Source organism: Ranitomeya imitator, chromosome 1, assembly GCF_032444005.1.
Source record: "Ranitomeya imitator isolate aRanImi1 chromosome 1, aRanImi1.pri, whole genome shotgun sequence".
Lineage (NCBI taxonomy): Eukaryota > Metazoa > Chordata > Amphibia > Anura > Dendrobatidae > Ranitomeya > Ranitomeya imitator.
Genome location: NC_091282.1, coordinates 798,446,947 through 798,466,607, shown reverse-complemented (window position 1 = coordinate 798,466,607; position 19,661 = coordinate 798,446,947).

The window sequence follows — 19,661 nt, the reverse complement described above, 5'->3', positions numbered from 1 at the left end:
TTGTTCTTGAAGGATTCACTTCCCTGCTGGTCTCTCCAGTTTGCTGTGTTTTTCTACAAAGATAAGTCCTGGCTTTGTTTTTGCCGTCCACCTGCAGTGGACCTTATAGTTCTGTGCATTTTCATGTTTTTGTCTTGTCCAGCTTGGTCTGTGAAGGATTTTTTGTAGCCTAGCTATTTCTCTGGAGATGCAGATATACCCCCCATGTCTTTAGTCAGATGTGGTGATCCGCATTTTCTGCGGTGGATATTTTCTACTGTTTTTATACTGACCGCATAGTACTCTGTTCTATTCTTTCTTTTTAGCTAGTATGGCCTCCTATGCTAAAATCTGATTTCATATCTGCGTATGTTTTTTCCCTCTCCTCTCACAGTCAATATTTGTGGGGGGCTATCTATCCTTTGGGGATTTTCTCTGAGGCAAGATAGGTTTCCTGTTTCTGTCTTTAGGGGTAGTTAGATCTTAGGCTGTGTCGAGGGGTCTAGCGAGTGTTAGGGACCCCCCACGGCTGCTTCTAGTTGCGCTGCTAGGTTCAGGGTTTGCGGTCAGTACAGGGACCACCTTCTCCAGAGTACTTCTCATGCTGCTCCAAGGCCACCAGATCATAACACCTGTGTCCTTGTTATTCCTCGCACTACGCACCATCACCCTTTATTGGACGCCCCTTAGCAGGGTCACGGACCGGGTCCAGCCACCGTGACATCCCCAGAGCAGAGCCAGCAGAGGACCTGTACCGAGTAACCTGCAGTCCTGCATCTGGGGGCGATCCAACTTGGCATCACGAACAGGATTGTACTTAAGCCTGAAGAATAAAGTCATGTGTGCCTTGGAACTGTGATTGAACTGTGACTTATTGCAAAGACTATGTATTGCTATTTGCCACCAAAAATCCGCCATTGCCGCGCCGTGTGGAGCGCGAAGGGAGGAGCCATAGCTTCGTGGGTGGAGCCAACTGGAAAATCGCACAGAGCGGAAGACGTGGTGAGGCGCCGACCCCGGAAGGAGAACACCGACCCCGACAGATTAGCAAGGGGAAGGAACGGCCATGTCGGATTCCGGAGGAGCGGAGGGGGTGGCCACAGCTGCAGACTCGGGAGCACTTCCGGATTCCGCGGTAAGCACAGCCACAAACCCGGTATCACCGCTATAGGCCGCAGGGCTTACCGCTCCCACCAACCAGCCGGATACTGCCGCCGCTACAGCAGCCATAATGCCCTTCTCTATGCCGTATGTTATGAACTGGTGGTTCAGAAACACAATGGACCTGGTGGTTAAGAGCACACAAAGTGACCTGATAGTTACTAATAACATAGGACGAGCTCTGAGACGTGGGAACTCTGCTGACCGCAATCCCTAATCCTATCACACCACACTAGAGGTAGCCGTGGAGCGCTCCTGACCAGACCTAGGCGCCTCGGGCACAGCCTGAGAAACTAGATAGCCCTGAAGATAGAAAAATAAGCCTACCTTGCCTCAGAGAAATTCCCCAAAGGAAAAGGCAGCCCCCCACATATAATGACTGTGAGTAAAGATGAAAATACAAACACAGAGATGAAATAGATTTTAGCAAAGTGAGGCCCGACTTACTGAATAGACCGAGGATAGGAAAGATAGCTTTGCGGTCAACACAAAAACCTACAAACAACCACACAGAGGGCGCAAAAAGACCCTCCGCACCGACTAACGGTACGTAGGTGCTTCCTCTGCGTCCCAGAGCTTCCAGCAAGCAAGACAAACCAAAATAGCAAGCTGGACAGAAAAAATAGCAAACCAAGAAACACAAGCAGAACTTAGCTTATGCAGGCCACAAGGACGATCCAGGAGAGAGCAAGACCAATACTGGAACATTGACTGGAGGCCAGGAACAAAGAACTAGGTGGAGTTAAATAGAGCAGCACCTAACGACTTAACCTCGTCACCTGAGGAAGGAAACTCAGAAGCCGCAGCCCCACTCACATCCACCAAAGGAAGCTCATGGACAGAACCAGCCGAAGTACCACTCATGACCACAGGAGGGAGCTTGACCACAGAATTCACAACAGTACCTCCCCCTTGAGGAGGGGTCACCGAACCCTCACCAGAGCCCCCAGGCCGACCAGGATGAGCCAAATGAAAGGCACGAACCAGATCGGCAGCATGAACATCAGAGGCAAAGACCCAGGAATTATCTTCCTGACCATAACCCTTCCACTTAACCAGGTACTGGAGTTTCCGTCTCGAAATACGAGAATCCAAAATCTTCTCCACTATATACTCCAACTGCCCCTCAACCAAAACCGGGGCAGGAGGATCAACGGATGGAACCACAGGTGCCACGTATCTCCGCAACAATGACCTATGGAATACATTATGGATGGAAAAAGAAGCTGGAAGGGTCAAACGAAAAGACACAGGATTAAGAACCTCAGAAATCCTATACGGACCAATGAGACGAGGCTTAAACTTAGGAGAGGAAACTTTCATAGGAATATAACGAGACGACAACCAAACCAAATCCCCAACACGAAGTCGGGGACCCACACAGCGCCTGCGGTTAGCGAAACGTTGAGCCTTCTCCTGGGACAATGTCAAATTGTCCACTACATGAGTCCAAATCTGCTGCAACCTATCCACCACAGTATCCACACCAGGACAGTCCGAAGACTCAACCTGCCCTGAAGAGAAATGAGGATGGAAACCAGAATTGCAGAAAAACGGCGAAACCAAAGTAGCCGAGCTGGCCCGATTATTAAGGGCGAACTCAGCCAAAGGCAAAAAGGACACCCAATCATCCTGATCAGCAGAAACAAAACATCTCAGATATGTTTCCAAGGTCTGATTGGTTCGTTCAGTTTGGCCATTTGTCTGAGGATGGAAAGCCGAGGAAAAAGACAAATCAATGCCCATTCTAGCACAAAAGGCTCGCCAAAACCTCGAAACAAACTGGGAACCTCTGTCAGAAACGATGTTCTCCGGAATGCCATGTAAACGAACCACATGCTGGAAAAACAATGGCACCAAATCAGAGGAGGAGGGGAATTTAGACAAGGGTACCAAATGGACCATCTTAGAGAAGCGATCACAAACCACCCAAATGACCGACATCTTTTGAGAGACGGGGAGATCCGAAATAAAATCCATAGAGATATGTGTCCAGGGCCTCTTCGGGACCGGCAAGGGCAAAAGCAACCCACTGGCACGAGAACAGCAGGGCTTAGCCCGAGCACAAATCCCACAGGACTGCACAAACGAACGCACATCCCGCGACAGAGACGGCCACCAAAAGGATCTAGCCACCAAATCACTGGTACCAAAGATTCCAGGATGACCAGCCAACACCGAACAATGAACCTCAGAGATAACTCTACTCGTCCATTTATCAGGGACAAACAGTTTCTCCGTTGGGCAACGGTCAGGTCTATTAGCCTGAAATTTTTGCAGCACCCGCCGCAAATCAGGGGAGATGGCAGACAAAATTACCCCCTCTTTGAGAATACCCGCCGGCTCAGGCAAACCCGGAGAGTCGGGCACAAAACTCCTAGACAGGGCATCCGCCTTCACATTTTTAGAGCCTGGAAGGTACGAAACCACAAAGTCAAAACGGGAGAAAAACAGCGACCAACGAGCCTGTCTAGGATTCAACCGTTTGGCAGACTCGAGATAAGTCAAGTTCTTGTGATCAGTCAAGACCACCACGCGATGCTTAGCTCCTTCAAGCCAATGATGCCACTCCTCGAATGCCCACTTCATGGCCAACAACTCTCGATTGCCAACATCATAATTACGCTCAGCAGGCAAAAACTTCCTGGAAAAGAAGGCACATGGTTTCATCACCGAGCCATCAGAACTTCTTTGCGACAAAACAGCCCCTGCTCCAATCTCAGAAGCATCAACCTCGACCTGGAACGGGAGCGAAACATCTGGCTGGCACAACACAGGGGCAGAAGAAAAACGACGATTCAACTCCTGAAAAGCTTCTACAGCAGCAGAAGACCAATTGACCACATCAGCACCCTTCTTGGTTAAATCAGTCAACGGTTTAGCAATACTAGAAAAATTATTGATGAAGTGACGATAAAAATTAGCAAAGCCCAGGAACTTTTGCAGACTCTTCAGAGATGTCGGCTGAGTCCAATCATAAATGGCCTGAACTTTAACAAGGTCCATCTCGATAGTAGAAGGGGAAAAAATGAAACCCAAAAATGAAACCTTCTGAACACCAAAGAGACACTTTGACCCCTTCACAAACAAAGAATTCGCACGCAGGACCTGGAACACCATTCTAACCTGCTTCACGTGCGACTCCCAATCATCCGAGAAGACCAAAATATCATCCAAGTACACAATCAGGAATTTATCCAGGTATTCTCGGAAGATGTCATGCATAAAGGACTGAAACACTGATGGAGCATTGGAAAGCCCGAATGGCATAACCAGGTACTCAAAATGGCCCTCGGGCGTATTAAATGCTGTTTTCCATTCATCGCCTTGTTTAATACGCACAAGATTATACGCACCACGAAGATCTATCTTGGTGAACCAACTAGCCCCCTTAATCCGAGCAAACAAATCAGAAAGCAGCGGCAAGGGGTACTGAAATTTGACTGTGATTTTATTTAGAAGGCGGTAATCAATACAAGGTCTCAACGAACCATCCTTCTTGGCCACAAAAAAGAACCCTGCCCCCAATGGCGACGACAACGGGCGAATATGACCCTTCTCCAAGGATTCCTTTACGTAACTCCGCATAGCGGCGTGCTCAGGTACAGACAAATTAAACAGTCGACCTTTAGGAAACTTACTACCAGGAATCAAATCGATAGCACAATCGCAATCCCTATGCGGAGGTAGGGCACTGGACTTGGGCTCATCAAATACATCCCGGTAATCTGACAAGAACTCTGGGACCTCAGAAGGTGTGGATGATGAAATAGACAGAACTGGAACATCACCATGTACCCCCTGACAACCCCAGCTGGACACAGACACAGATTTCCAATCCAATACTGGGTTATGGACTTGTAGCCATGGCAACCCCAACACGACCACATCATGCAGATTATGCAACACCAAAAAGCGAATATCCTCCTGATGCGCAGGAGCCATGCACATGGTCAGTTGGGTCCAGTACTGAGGCTTATTCTTGGCCAAAGGCGTAGCATCAATTCCTCTCAATGGAATAGGATACTGCAAGGTCTCCAAGAAAAACCCACAGCGCCTAGCAAAGTCCAAGTCCACCAAATTCAAGGCAGCGCCTGAATCCACAAATGCCATGACAGAATAGGATGACAAAGAACAGATCAAAGTAACGGACAAAAGAAATTTCGACTGTACCGTACCAATGGTGGCAGACCTAGCGAACCGCTTAGCGCGCTTAGGACAATCGGAGATAGCATGAGTGGAATCACCACAATAAAAAGACAGCCCATTCCGACGTCTGTGTTCTTGCCACTCAGCTCTGGTCAAAGTCCTATCTCATTGCATAGGCTCAGGTTTATGCTCAGATAATACCGCCAAATGGTGCACATTTTTACGCTCACGTAAGCGTCGATCGATCTGAATGGCCAAAGACATAGACTCATTCAGACCAGCAGGCATAGGAAATCCCACCATGACATCCTTAAGGGCTTCAGAGAGACCCTTTCTGAAAATTGCTGCCAGCACACATTCATTCCATTGAGTGAGCACAGACCACTTCCTAAACTTCTGACAATATATCTCTACCTCATCCTGACCCTGACACAGAGCCAGCAAATTTTTCTCTGCCTGATCCACTGAATTAGGTTCATCATACAGCAATCCGAGCGCCAGAAAAAACGCATCAATATCGCATAATGCAGGATCTCCTGGCGCAAGGGAAAATGCCCAGTCTTGAGGGTCGCCACGTAATAAAGAAATAATGATCTTAACTTGTTGAACTGGGTCACCAGAGGAGCGGGGTTTCAAAGCCAGAAACAGTTTACAATTATTTTTGAAATTCAAAAACTTAGCTCTATCTCCAGAAAATAAGTCAGGAATAGGAATTCTAGGTTCTAACATAGATTCCTGAACCACAATGTCTTAAATATTTTGTACTCTTGCAGTGAGATGATCCACACAAGAAAACAGACCTTTAATGTCCATCACTACACCTGTGTCCTGAACCACCCAAATGTCTAGGGGAAAAGAAAGACAAAACACAGTGCAGAGAAAAAAAAAATGGTCTCAGAACTTCTCTTTTCCCTCTATTGAGAAGCATTAGTACTTTGGGCCTCCAGTACTGTTATGAACTGGTGGTTCAGAAACACAATGGACCTGGTGGTTAAGAACACACAAAGTGACCTGATAGTTACTAATAACATAGGACGAGCTCTGAGACGTGGGAACTCTGCTGACCGCAATCCCTAATCCTATCACACCACACTAGAGGTAGCCGTGGAGCGCTCCTGACCAGACCTAGGCGCCTCGGGCACAGCCTGAGAAACTAGCTAGCCCTGAAGATAGAAAAATAAGCCTACCTTGCCTCAGAGAAATTCCCCAAAGGAAAAGGCAGCCCCCCACATATAATGACTGTGAGTAAAGATGAAAATACAAACACAGAGATGAAATAGATTTTAGCAAAGTTAGGCCCGACTTTCTGAATAGACCAAGGATAGCTTTGCGGTCAACACAAAAACCTACAAACAACCACGCAGAGGGCGCAAAAAGACCCTCCGCACCGACTAACGGTACGGAGGTGCTTCCTCTGCGTCCCAGAGCTTCCAGCAAGCAAGACAAACCAAAATAGCAAGCTGGACAGAAAAAATAGCAAACCAAGAAACACAAGCAGAACTTAGCTTATGCAGGCCACAAGGACGATCCAGGAGAGAGCAAGACCAATACTGGAACATTGACTGGAGGCCAGGAACAAAGAACTAGGTGGAGTTAAATAGAGCAGCACCTAACGACTTAACCTCGTCACCTGAGGAAGGAAACTCAGAAGCCGCAGCCCCACTCACATCCACCAAAGGAAGCTCATGGACAGAACCAGCCGAAGTACCACTCATGACCACAGGAGGGAGGTTGACCACAGAATTCACAACAGCCGTACCTACCAGGGGCCGCCTGGCTCCCGCGATACTTTGGAGAAGCTCATACGTTAACTGACTTTAAAGAAGGGATATGTAGCTGCTCGAGTTTTATCCCTTGACGGAGCCTCAGAAGGTTCATATGATAATCGGCCAACTCTTTGGAGCGGCATTGAGGGAAGTAAAGTCCTGGCCCGCTGCGGACAAGAAAACTGCGCAACAAGTATTTGCCAAGCTTAAAGCCACCTTTGACACCCGCACCGCTATGGAAATTAAATTGACGTTCTATGGGTGCAAGCAGCGGCCGCAGGATAGCTTACAGGACTATGCTCTTAATCTGCAGGAGGCGCTGAGGGCCATGAAGCAAAGTGACCCAAACAGCATGCAATATGAAGATAAGCTCCTGAAAGAGCGGTTCGTCGAAGGGCTCCTGTGCAGTATCCAAAGGGCCCAGCTACACTTCCTGGCCATGCAGAATCCAGATCTGACTTTTGCGCAATTCTAAGATAAAGCTATCCAGGCGCTACCGGAGCGGCAGCCCAGCCGTGCCACACTTCCCAGGTGGCAAGTCCTCACATACCACCAGGAGGTGGCGCCAGACGCACCTGTCTCCGCCGAGGCCGATGCCCAGATCCTGGAAGACGACTCCCCTGCAGGACTGCGCCTCCAGATACAGGAACTGACGAGGAGCGTTGCTGCCCTAGCCCAGACCGTTCAGTCTCTACAGGAGGCCCCCAAGGAGAAGGTCCAGCTGGCTTCCAGACCGGAGGATGTCCCCTGGCATTGACCAAGGAGGGTTCCATCGGCCAGAGGCAGAGACGACGATCGTTTTCATCAGGATGGACGACCTATCTGCCGCCGCTGCCACCAGATGGGCCATCTTGCAAGGTACTGTCAGTTAAACGAACAACCCCTGGGGCCAAGGGCCAACCCCCAGGAGTAGAACGCCCAGGCCCGCAAAATTTGAGAGCCAAATACGTCGGAGGGTGTCCTGTTCTCCCCATCGTGATCGACGGTATCCCCATGAACGCTTTGCTGGACACCGGTTCCCAGGTGACAACTATGCCCTACATTCTTTATAGATGTTATTGGGAGGACACCGACATTACCCGTGCCCCTGATGATGATTTCACCATAATAGCTAGCAATGGTCAGCCAATGCCGCAAGTGGGATATAAAGAGGTCACTATTAAGGTGGGGAGGGTAGAATTGGAGGCCCAAGGAATTGTCATTGTTGATATTGACCGACGTGAACGTTACCCCATGATGACCATCGGTACTAATGCCATAGAAAATTGTCTTTCAGAAGTTATTGTCTTATTGCAGCAAGTAGCAGAGACAGCTGGTCACAGTGAACAACGTGCTTTGCAGAAAGAAATCAGAGCCCTAATGCGGAGACAGCAAGTGGAGCTGACTGGTGGTGAAATTGGCCGGGTCACAGTGAGTGATTCGAATCCCATTGCAATACCCCCCAGGAGTGAAATGTTACTATAGTGTCGGGCAGCCATAGGCCTCGGGGGTAAGGACTATCAGGCCCTGGTAGAACCTGTGTATTCAGAGAATAGGCCTACCCTCCTGACAGCCAGAGGGGTGGTTGACGTCCGCAAGGGGAGGGTGCCGGTGCGTGTTCTTAACTGCGGGGAGGAGGAAGTCCACCTAACCAAATATGTCACACTTGCCAAGCTGTTCACTGTTAATAATAGTGTGATACACGCATCCGGGCCCTTGGCTCCGTCCAAGTCGGCGGAGGACAACGGCTCTGCAGAGCAATCAAAAGACTGGTGTCAAGAATTACATGTGGGCACAGATGCTACTCCATCTCACCAGATACAGGGGGCCTACAGGGTGGTTCACGAGTATGAGCGGGTATTCAGCAAACACCCCCTTGATTTCGGGCGGGTAAAAGGGATTCAACATCACATCCCCACTGGAGATCACCCACCCGTAAAAGAAAGATACCGTCCTGTACCCCCAGCTCATTATCAGTGTGCCAAGGACATGTTACGAGAGATGAAGGAGGCTGGGGTAGTGAGAGACAGCTGTAGCCCCTGGGCAGCTCCGTTAGTCCTCGTTAGGAAGAAAGATGGCACCATGAGGATGTGTGTGGATTATAGGCAATTAAACCGCATTACACATAAGGACGCATACCCCCTGCCTAGGATAGAGGAGTCCTTGGCTGCGTTAAAGTCTGCTAATTACTTTTCTACTTTAGATCTCACCAGTGGGTATTGGCAGGTTCCCGTGGCAGAGGCAGACAAGGAAAAGACAGCCTTCACGACGCCGATGGGTCTCTGCGAGTTCAACTACATGCCCTTCGGATTGTGTAACGCCCCGGGGACGTTCCAGAGGCTGATGGAGTGCTGTTTGGGACACAAGAACTTTGAGACCGTGCTGCTGTATCTGAACGATGTCATTGTCTTCTCTAAGACCTATGAAGACCATGTGAAGCACCTGGCTGAGGTATTTGAAGCGCTGTCCAACTTTGGCTTAAAGGTGAAACCGTCCAAATGCCATCTGCTCAAACCCAAAGTACAGTACCTGGGCCATGTGGTGAGTGCCGAAGGAGTGGCCCCAGACTCCGACAAGGTCACGGTGATCAAGGACTGGCCGCAGCCCAGTAACCTCCATGAGGTCCGGCAGTTCCTCGGCTTGGTGGGTTACTACCGGAGGTTTATCAAGGACTTCACCAAGAAGGCCGCGCCGTTGCAAGACCTGTTGGTGGGCCAGCCCAAGAAACCCAAGGGTAAGAATACCCCGTTGGATTGGAACAACAGACTGGAAGGATCGTTCACTTGCTTAAAATCGGCACTGACGGGAGAGGAAGTACTAGCCTACCCGGAATACGACCAACCGTTTGTATTGTATACGGACGCCAGCAACGTGGGGCTGGGAGCGGTGCTGTCCCAGGTCCAGAAGGGCAAGGAACGAGTAATCGCTTATGCCAGCAGAAAGCTTCGCCCCACTGAAAGGAACCCAGACAACTACAGTTCCTTTAAGCTGGAGTTCCTCGCCGTCGTTTGGGCCGTGACGGAGAGGTTCAAGCACTACCTGGCCTCAGCGAAATTCACCACTTACGCACTTGGACACAGCGAAACTCGGCGCCTTGGAGCAGCGGTGGATGGCCCTGTTGTCCAATTACGACTTCACCATCAAGTACCGGGCGGGGCACAAGAATGCGAATGCCGATGCATTGTCCCGAATGCCTCACCTACCCGAAACGGAGGAAGACCCAGAAGCATTTGAAGAAGTGGAGCTGCCCGCTTTCCATCGTCCCAAGGCAACTCAGTGTTCCCATCAGGTAGAGAACAGGCGCAGAAACAAACAGGGCGCCCCTTTGAATCCCCTGCCCCACCACGGGTGGATAGAAAACCAGGATGGTGACCCTGCGGTCCGTCGGGTGAAGGAGCTCCTGACGCAGGCAGGTTTGCACCCTGGCCCGGATGATCCACCGGAGACATTACAGTTGTGGAAGGAGAGGGGCAAACTGTTTCTTCACGTTGGCAAGCTGTGCCGAAGGAACATCGACCCTCGCACTCACGAATTAGTGTGGCAGGTCCCCAGACAAGATGTGCCCATGGTCCTGGGAGCGTACCACGATGGGGCGGGACACTTCGGATGGAGGAAGCTGGAGAGGCTACTCCGTGGGAGGTTCTACTGGATCGGCATGAGGAAGGCCATCGAGAAGTGGTGTCGAGAGTGTGGCCCCTGTAGCCTATGCCGGAAGGATCGTGGCAGCCAACGGGCTCCCTTGCAGCCCATCATCACCAAACGGCCGCTTGAGCTGGTCACGCTGGATCACGTAAAGCTAACACCTAGCTGGTCAGGGTATATCTACGCGCTCACCATTGTGGACCACTATTCCAGGTTCCTGGTAGTCGTACCAGTCAAAGATCTGACGGCTAGGACGGCTGCCAAAACCTTCCAGCAGTACTTCTGTCGACCCCATGGGTACCCAGAGAAGGTGTTGACCGATCAACGGCCGGCATTTGAAGCGGAGGTGTTCAAGGAGTTCTGCAATTTGTGCGGGTGTAAGAAGATCAGAACCACACCATACCATCCACAGACCAACGGGATGTGTGAGAAGATGAACCAAGTGGTGATCGACTTACTGAAAACCTTACCTGTAGAGGAGCGGAACTTGTGGCCTACAAAGTTACCAGACTTGGTAGACATGTATAACCACATCCCGGTGAATTCCACCAACTGCACCCCAGCGTACCTGATGCGAGGAAAGTCTAGCAAGTTACCCGTCGATCTGGACATGGGGTTTCTGACCCCTGAAGATATATCACCAGATGCGGATTGGGATACCGAGAGGCAGCAGAGGTACCGCAAAGTACAGGAATGTGTGGAAAAGAGTCTCGCTCAGGCCAGACAGAAGCAAGAGAGGGACTACAACCAGAATGCTCCCGCAGCTCCATTGGCACCTGGTGAGCAAGTACTCAAAAGAAAGGAGACTACACAAGCTTGATGATCAATGGGAAGGGGAACCGTATACCATTCTCCCCTCCGACTTCGACAATACAAAGGTCTGTCTCATCAGTAAAGACGGAGGGGAGACCTCAGCGGCCATATCCAGAGACCACCTGAAAATATGCCCTGATAAGCTGAAAGATGGGGAAATAGATCCCAGGACTTCTCCGCCCGTGGAAGAAGAGAAGATGATACACACTGTTCTTGGCAATTTTCCCCAGTCCTGGACTCAAATAAATCAGGCCATTGTGGTACCTGTCCTAGTGTTCCGTCAACCGAGACCGCCAGAACTAAATGTGGAGCCAGGGCAGCTGGACCCGCCAGTGCAGCCGACCCCACCAGAAGATGCGATGCCAACGGTCGAACCAGCGGGTCCTCCCTCTGTCATCTGTGAATCTGCCATGCCCACCACTAATAGTGGTAGCACTGAGGACTCCAGTATGCCAGTGCTATCCAGACTCACTAGAAGTGTAGCTAGAAGACAGTGCACTACACTAGCGATAGCAAGCGTAGCGGGTCCTGTCAGGCCAGTAGCAGCCCCTGCGCTGCGGAGGTCCACGCGTAGCACCAAGAATCAGACTCCACTTCGTTATAGACCTTGGCGATATTAATGATAGTTGTTATTTGGTTGAAAATGCTTGTGTAAATATCTGTGTTATAGGTTTAAAAAAAATGGACAATGGTGTGATGGACAGTGAATCACTCCAAAACTTTCACAGGGGCCCATTTGTTTACCCGGGGTCCCTGCTATTCTATGGTTACACCTACAGAACTGGGAGTCATGGACTGTGCATGACCAATCTTTTGCAACGTTCAAGCGTCCTTACCTTCCATAATGGAAAGCACTGTTATATTTATTTGTTCATAGTATATATATAAGAATTTTTGTGTGTTTTCTATTAACATGTATTGTTGTTCTTCTTTTCCCAGTCCGGGAGTACTGGATTTAACCGGGGGGGAGTGCAGCGCCCCAGAGATCTGGTCGTTGCAGTAACGTCGCTCTGCCACTAAGGGGAGTGATGGTACGTCTGACTGCACTAAAGGAGTTCTTTGACCAGGTATCACCAGCACACATTACACTTCACACTCCGGCCACTAGGGGGAGTAAAAGGCTTATTTATTGGGCCACTCCTCACATTGGTAAAACTAGGGGTTGGACAGGAAGTTAGGCAGAACGAAGCCTGGGAGAGCTCCAGGGAGGACCTGTCAGAACTGGGAAATCTGGCAGGTACCTAGCGAAAGGACAGATTGTTACGGAACCGCGCCTGCACTACCTTGCGGTGGTATCCAAAGAAAGGACACAAAGCGAAGGATATTGTGGACAGTGAGAAAACGAAATCAAGTGCATAGGAGAGCCAGTAGGAGTCATGCCCCGAGAACGGCAACATCCTACTGAGGCGTATAGCCGGTGGCCGGAGCACTGAGGAAGTAACAGTCTCCACGCATTACTTCAAACAGCGGCCGGACAGTTAATTACAGGTTAGCTGTCTACCATATAACACCTAAGAAGGACATAGGAGGCAATCGTGGGAGAGGGGCATCTCTAGGGTCCCAGAATAACTCCAGGCCTACCTGTCATAAAGGTGCGTCCTAGCCATAACATACCTGGGGGGACGGAGAAGAGAAAGATCTAGAAAGAACGAGAACAGAAGTTGTGAGGACTATCCTGAATGCTCAGCAGGGAAGCACTACAACACACAGGTGCTAGTGGGTAGACACTGATTTCCACCTGCAAAGGGAACTCTGGAAGTGCCTTCGGACCGGCCTGTCTCAGACAGCCCTGTTGACAGTGCCCTGGATTGAGGATCCTGAAACCTTCAGTAAAAGGTAAAGAAACTGAACCCTGTGTCCTTGTTATTCCTCGCACTACGCACCATCACCCTTTATTGGACGTCCCTTAGCAGGGTCACGGACCGGGTCTAGCCACCGTGACATCCCCAGAACTGAGCCAGCAGAGGACCGGTACCGAGTAACCCGCGGTCCTGCGTCTGGGGACGATCCAGTAGTCTCCTCCCCTGTTGGCACGCCCTTCTTCTTCTTTTGCGCTCCTCGCGGCGTGGTAATGGCGGCAGTTTTGACAGGAATTTTAGCGGTCTTTTGCAATACACAGTTCTTCAATAAATCACAGTTCAAGCACAATTCTGGCACAGTCTCTAGGCGACATGACCCGATTTTCAGGCTTAAGTAGATCCTGCTCGTGACGCCAAAGTTGGATTGCCTCGTCAGGGCAACGGGGTACTCGGTACCAGGTCCTTCTGTTCACAGGGGGATGTCATGGTGGCTGACCCGATCCATGGCCCTGGGACGTCCGTTGAGAAAGGGAAAGGTCTTTAAAGGGAATGTTCGTGATGCCACCTGTGGTATTCGGTCAGGGTGACAGAGCCAATTTGGTACTTAATGACCAAGCCAATTTTTACAATTCTGACCACTGTCACTTTATGAGGTTATAACTCTGGAACGCTTTAACGGATCCCGCTGATTCTGAGACTGTTTTTTCGTGACATATTGTACTTCATGTTAGTTGTAACATTTCTTCGATATTATTTGCGATTATTTATGAAAAAAACGGAAATATGGCGAAAATTTTTAAAAATTTGCAATTTTCAAACTTTGTATTTTTATGCCCTTAAATCAGAGAGATATGTCACGAAAAATAGTTAATAAATAACATTTCCCACATGTATACTTTACATGAGCACAATTTTGGGAACAAAATTTTTTTTGTTAGGGAGTTATAAGGGTTAAAAGTTGACCAGCAATTTCTCATTTTTACAACACCATTTTTTTTAGGGACCATATCACATTTGAAGTCATTTTGAGGGGTCTATATGATAGAAAATAACCAATTGTGACACCATACTAAAAACTGCACCCCTCAATGTTCTCAAAACCACATTCAAGAAGTTTATTAACCCTTTATGTGCTTCACAGGAACTGAAACAATGTGGAAGGAAAAAATGAACATTTAACTTTTTTTTGCAAACATTTTAATTCAGAACGATTTTTTTTATTTTCACAAGTGTAAAAACAGAAATTAAACCATACATTTTGTTGTGCAATTTCTCCTGAATACGTCAATACCCCATATGTGGGGGTAAACCACTGTTTGGGCGCACCGCAGACTTTGGAAGAGAAGGAGTGCCGTTTTACTTTTTCAATTTAGAATTGGCTGGAATTGAGATCGGACGCCATGTCACGTTTGGAGAGCCCCTGATGTGCCTAAACAGTGGAAACCCCAACAATTGACACCATTTTGGAAACTAGGCCCCTTAAGGAACTTATCTAGATGTGTGGTGAGCACTTTAAACCCCCAGGTGCTTCACCTTGCCTCTTGTGTGTAAGGGCGGACAGGTAACGTGAAATTAGCTGTCCTGCCGGTCTCTGGTGCAAGGCATAAAGCATCGTTGCTCCCTCGGTGTTCCGGCTACCGGGGTCCTGCGCCTCAGAAGGAGGCAGCCTGTGTAGGGCAGAACTCCTCTGATATCCACTTTGCTACGACTTCTTCACCCTCTCTACAATACAGTTCTCCTTCAGTGTCTCTTTCTAGAAGCTGCCGCACTCAGGGCAGGCACAGCTCCGTGTCTTTCTGTCTCGATCTCTGACAGGATCCCACCCCTGTCAGGGACCCACTACCCGAGCGAAGCTCAGGCAGCAACTAACTCACTTCCTCCCGAGGCAACCAGTTTTACCTAATTGTGAGGAGTGCCCATCCTCTATATACTATACCACACGGGACACATCCTCTATATACTACACCACAGGGGACACACCCTCTATAAACTACACCACACAAGACACATCCTCTATGTACTACGTACTACACCACACGGGACACATCCTCCACATATTACACCACACAGGACACATCCTCTATATACTACACCACAGGGGACACAACCTCTATATACTACACCACACAGGACACATCCTCGATATACTACACCACACATCCTCTATATACTGCACCGCACAGGACACATCCTCTATATACTGCACCACACAGAAGAGCTGATAGGTCTTAAATAGTGATGAGCGAATATATTTGGCACTATTTGCACGGATAGTACGGTGTTCGGGCTATTCGTTACTCGGCGAGTAATTTCGCATTCACCTCGGTATATTCAAGTGACCTGCCCAGCATGTTTTCCAATTTATTTGCAGCCAATTAACATGCTGAGCTGGCTTGCTAATCACAGTAATGCTGGCGCCCTCTTTGGTGTTGCATTACTGTGATTGGCTGGCCTTCCAGCATCATAGGGACCATTTAACGGATGCTAGCGCAAACTTGCGCACCTTGCAGCCGGAAACAGCGCAGAGAGACCGTAGTTTCAGCATAGGGACAGTGAAAGGAGAGTAGGAACAGTAATAGAGAGCAAACATACAGGAACAGCAGAACCGCACCAAAGCAAAAACTCAAATCACCGCTGCAGATGTACCTCGCCCTTGTTTACTGAAATATCACAGCCAAATTCAATCGGTGGATGGTGCTACAGCTAACAAAAAATTCATTTACATCCAGGATCAATAAAAAGAAGAAAAACAGTGGTGTTTTTCTTCTTTTTATTGATCCTGACAGTAATAGAAAGTTATAATGAGCATATTTATATTATATTTATTCCAAAAAGCTCTTTTAAGGCTATGTGCACACAATGCGGATTAGGCTTAGGAATTTCTGGTGCGGATTCTGCCTCTCCTGACAGAAAACGCACCTGCGGATTTGTCGCGTCTTTTGTGCGGTTCCGCAGCATTTTTTGTGCGTCTTTGCTGCGGTTTTCTTGCGGATTTGCTGCATTTTTAACCTCTGCGGTTTTCTATAATGGAATGGGTACAAAAACGCTGCGGATTCACAAAAAAGAAGTGACATGCTACTTCTTTTAAACCGCAGCGTTTCCGCAGCAGATTTTCCACAAAGTGTGCACAGCATTTTTTTTCTCATTAATTTACATTGTACTGTAAATCAATTGCGGATCTGCAGCGTTTCTGCACCTCAAAAAACGCTGCAGAGAATCCACAACGTGTGCACATACCCTAAGGCTGGGTTCACATTGCGTTAAGTGCCGTCCGCTGACAGCATCCGTTACATAGCGGCACTAACGCTATATAACGGATCCGTTAGCGCACCCATTGACTGCTATTATGTTGCGCATCACTAACGCATGTCATAATCGGCATGCGTTAGTGATGTGCCGTCATTCTGTGATGGACCCTCGGACGCAGTCTGCAGTATTTTTGGGTCCGTCACCGCTAGCACAGATAGAACATCTGCGCTAGCGCGATCGTATAAACGCGATCTTTTTCGGCACTTGCGTTAACACAGTCCATTAGCGTATGCGCTGAACGGACTGCACTTAACGCAATGTAAACCTAGCCTTAGAACTAAAGACTGTCAAGATTACTTGTTTTTGTTTGTCAGGTGGGGATTTAGTAGGGAGAGATTTAATAGGAGGGAGGGTGAAAGGCAGGCACCTGGGTGTTCTAATGCTTGCAAGTACATGCTGCAGCTCTCTGCTATTTTCCACTTAAAATACCAAATATTTGTCTAGCAGTTTTGCAACTGCCACAATCTGTGTACAGATAATCCTACGAGGAAAAAGCTAACATATTAAACACCTTCTTCTCCACGGTATTCACGGTGGAAAATGAAATGCTAGGTGAAATCCCAAGAAACAATGAAAACCCTATATTAAGGGTCACCAATCTAACCCAAGAAGAGGTGCGAAACCGGCTAAATAAGATTAAAATAGATAAATCTCCGGGTCCGGATGGCATACACCCACGAGTACTAAGAGAACTAAGTAATGTAATAGATAAACCATTATTTCTTATTTTTAAGGACTCTATAGCGACAGGGTCTGTTCCGCAGGACTGGCGCATAGCAAATGTGGTGCCAATATTCAAAAAGGGCTCTAAAAGTGAACCTGGAAATTATAGGCCAGTAAGTCTAACCTCTACTGTTGGTAAAATATTTGAAGGGTTTCTGAGGGATGTTATTCTGGATTATCTCAATGAGAATAACTGTTTAACTCCATATCAGCATGGGTTTATGAGAAATCCTATGAGAAATCCTATGTTCCTACTGAACAGCCGTACAGCCAGCTCTTCCCTCTCCTAGTGTATCCTCACCCACCCCCTGCAGACTGTGAGCCCTCGCGGGCAGGGTCCTCCCTCCTTATGTACTCGTGTGCCTTGTTATCTGCTCATGTTTAATGTATTTGTCTATATTTGCCCCGTATTCACATGTAAAGCGCCATGGAATAAATGGCGCTATAAAAATGTATAATAATAATAATAATAAAATCGCTCCTGTCAAACCAATCTAATCAGTTTTTATGAAGAGGTAAGCTATAGGCTGGACCACGGTGAGTCATTGGACGTGGTATATCTTGATTTTTCCAAAGCGTTTGATACCGTGCCGCACAAGAGGTTGGTACACAAAATGAGAATGCTTGGTCTGGGGGAAAATGTGTGTAAATGGGTTAGTAGCTGGCTTAGTGATAGAAAGCAGAGGGTGGTTATAAATGGTATAGTCTCTAACTGGGTCGCTGTGATCAGTGGGGTACCGCAGGGGTCAGTATTGGGACCTGTTCTCTTCAACATATTCATTAATGATCTGGTAGAAGGTTTACACAGTAAAATATCGATATTTGCAGATGATACAAAACTATGTAAAGCAGTTAATACAAGAGAAGATAGTATTCTGCTACAGATGGATCTGGATAAGTTGGAAACTTGGGCTGAAAGGTGGCAGATGAGGTTTAACAATGATAAATGTAAGGTTATACACATGGGAAGAAGGAATCAATATCACCATTACACACTGAATGGGAAACCACTGGGTAAATCTGACAGGGAGAAGGACTTGGGGATCCTAGTTAATGATAAACTTACCTGGAGCAGCCAGTGCCAGGCAGCAGCTGCCAAGGCAAACAGGATCATGGGGTGCATTAAAAGAGGTCTGGATACACATGATGAGAGCATTATACTGCCTCTGTACAAATCCCTAGTTAGACCGCACATGGAGTACTGTGTCCAGTTTTGGGCACCGGTGCTCAGGAAGGATATAATGGAACTAGAGAGAGTACAAAGGAGGGCAACAAAATTAATAAAGGGGATGGGAGAACTACAATACCCAGATAGATTAGGGAAATTAGGATTATTTAGTCTAGAAAAAAGACGACTGAGGGGCGATATAATAACCATGTATAAGTATATAAGGGGACAATACAAATATCTCGCTCGCTGAGGATCTGTTTATACCAAGGAAGGTGACGGGCACAAGGGGGCATTCTTTGCGTCTGGAGGAGAGAAGGTTTTTCCACCAACATAGAAGAGGATTCTTTACTGTTAAGGCAGTGAGAATCTGGAATTGCTTGCCTGAGGAGGTGGTGATGGCGAACTCAGTCGAGGGGTTCAAGAGAGGCCTGGATGTCTTCCTGGAGCAGAACAATATTGTATCGTACAATTAGGTTCTGTAGAAGGACGTAGATCTGGGGATTTATTATGATGGAATATTGGCTGAACTGGATGGACAAATGTCTTTTTTCGGCCTTACTAACTATGTTACTATGTTACTATGTACGTGACAATTTAGCAGGGGCAATAATCTTCATTAGGCCGGGATCACACATGCGAGAAATACGTCCTTGTCTCGCATGTGAAGTCCAAGCTCTGGCGCCGGCACTCCAGAGCGGAGCGTGTGGCCGCATAGCAACACATGGAGCTGCACGCTCCGCTCTGGAGTGCCGGCACCAGAGCTTGGATTTCACATGCGAGACACGTACGTGTTTCTCGCATGTGTGATCCCGGCCTTACTCCGCATTTGGAGTGTGTAAGCAAGGCCATCTACAAAAAAATAGCCACACATTGCTAGATACAGTGGAATTGTACATAAGACCTTTGTAAGGATACTTCTGAAAATAAAGCCAAGATTTTTTGGTTTCATAAGCATAATGCATTCAAGGTGAGAAAGGATGACGTTAAAGGATGTGGATATAATGGTGCCCGCCAAGGCCGTGTTACAGATCGGAAGGTGACTGGATCTCTTTCTAGGTTATTGCCAAATTTGGTCAGCAAGGTACACCACTGACAAACCCAGACAAGTGCGAGGATGTTGTGGGTTGGATGGCAGACAAAGGCTCCAGAGTGTTTGCAAGCAGCACCACA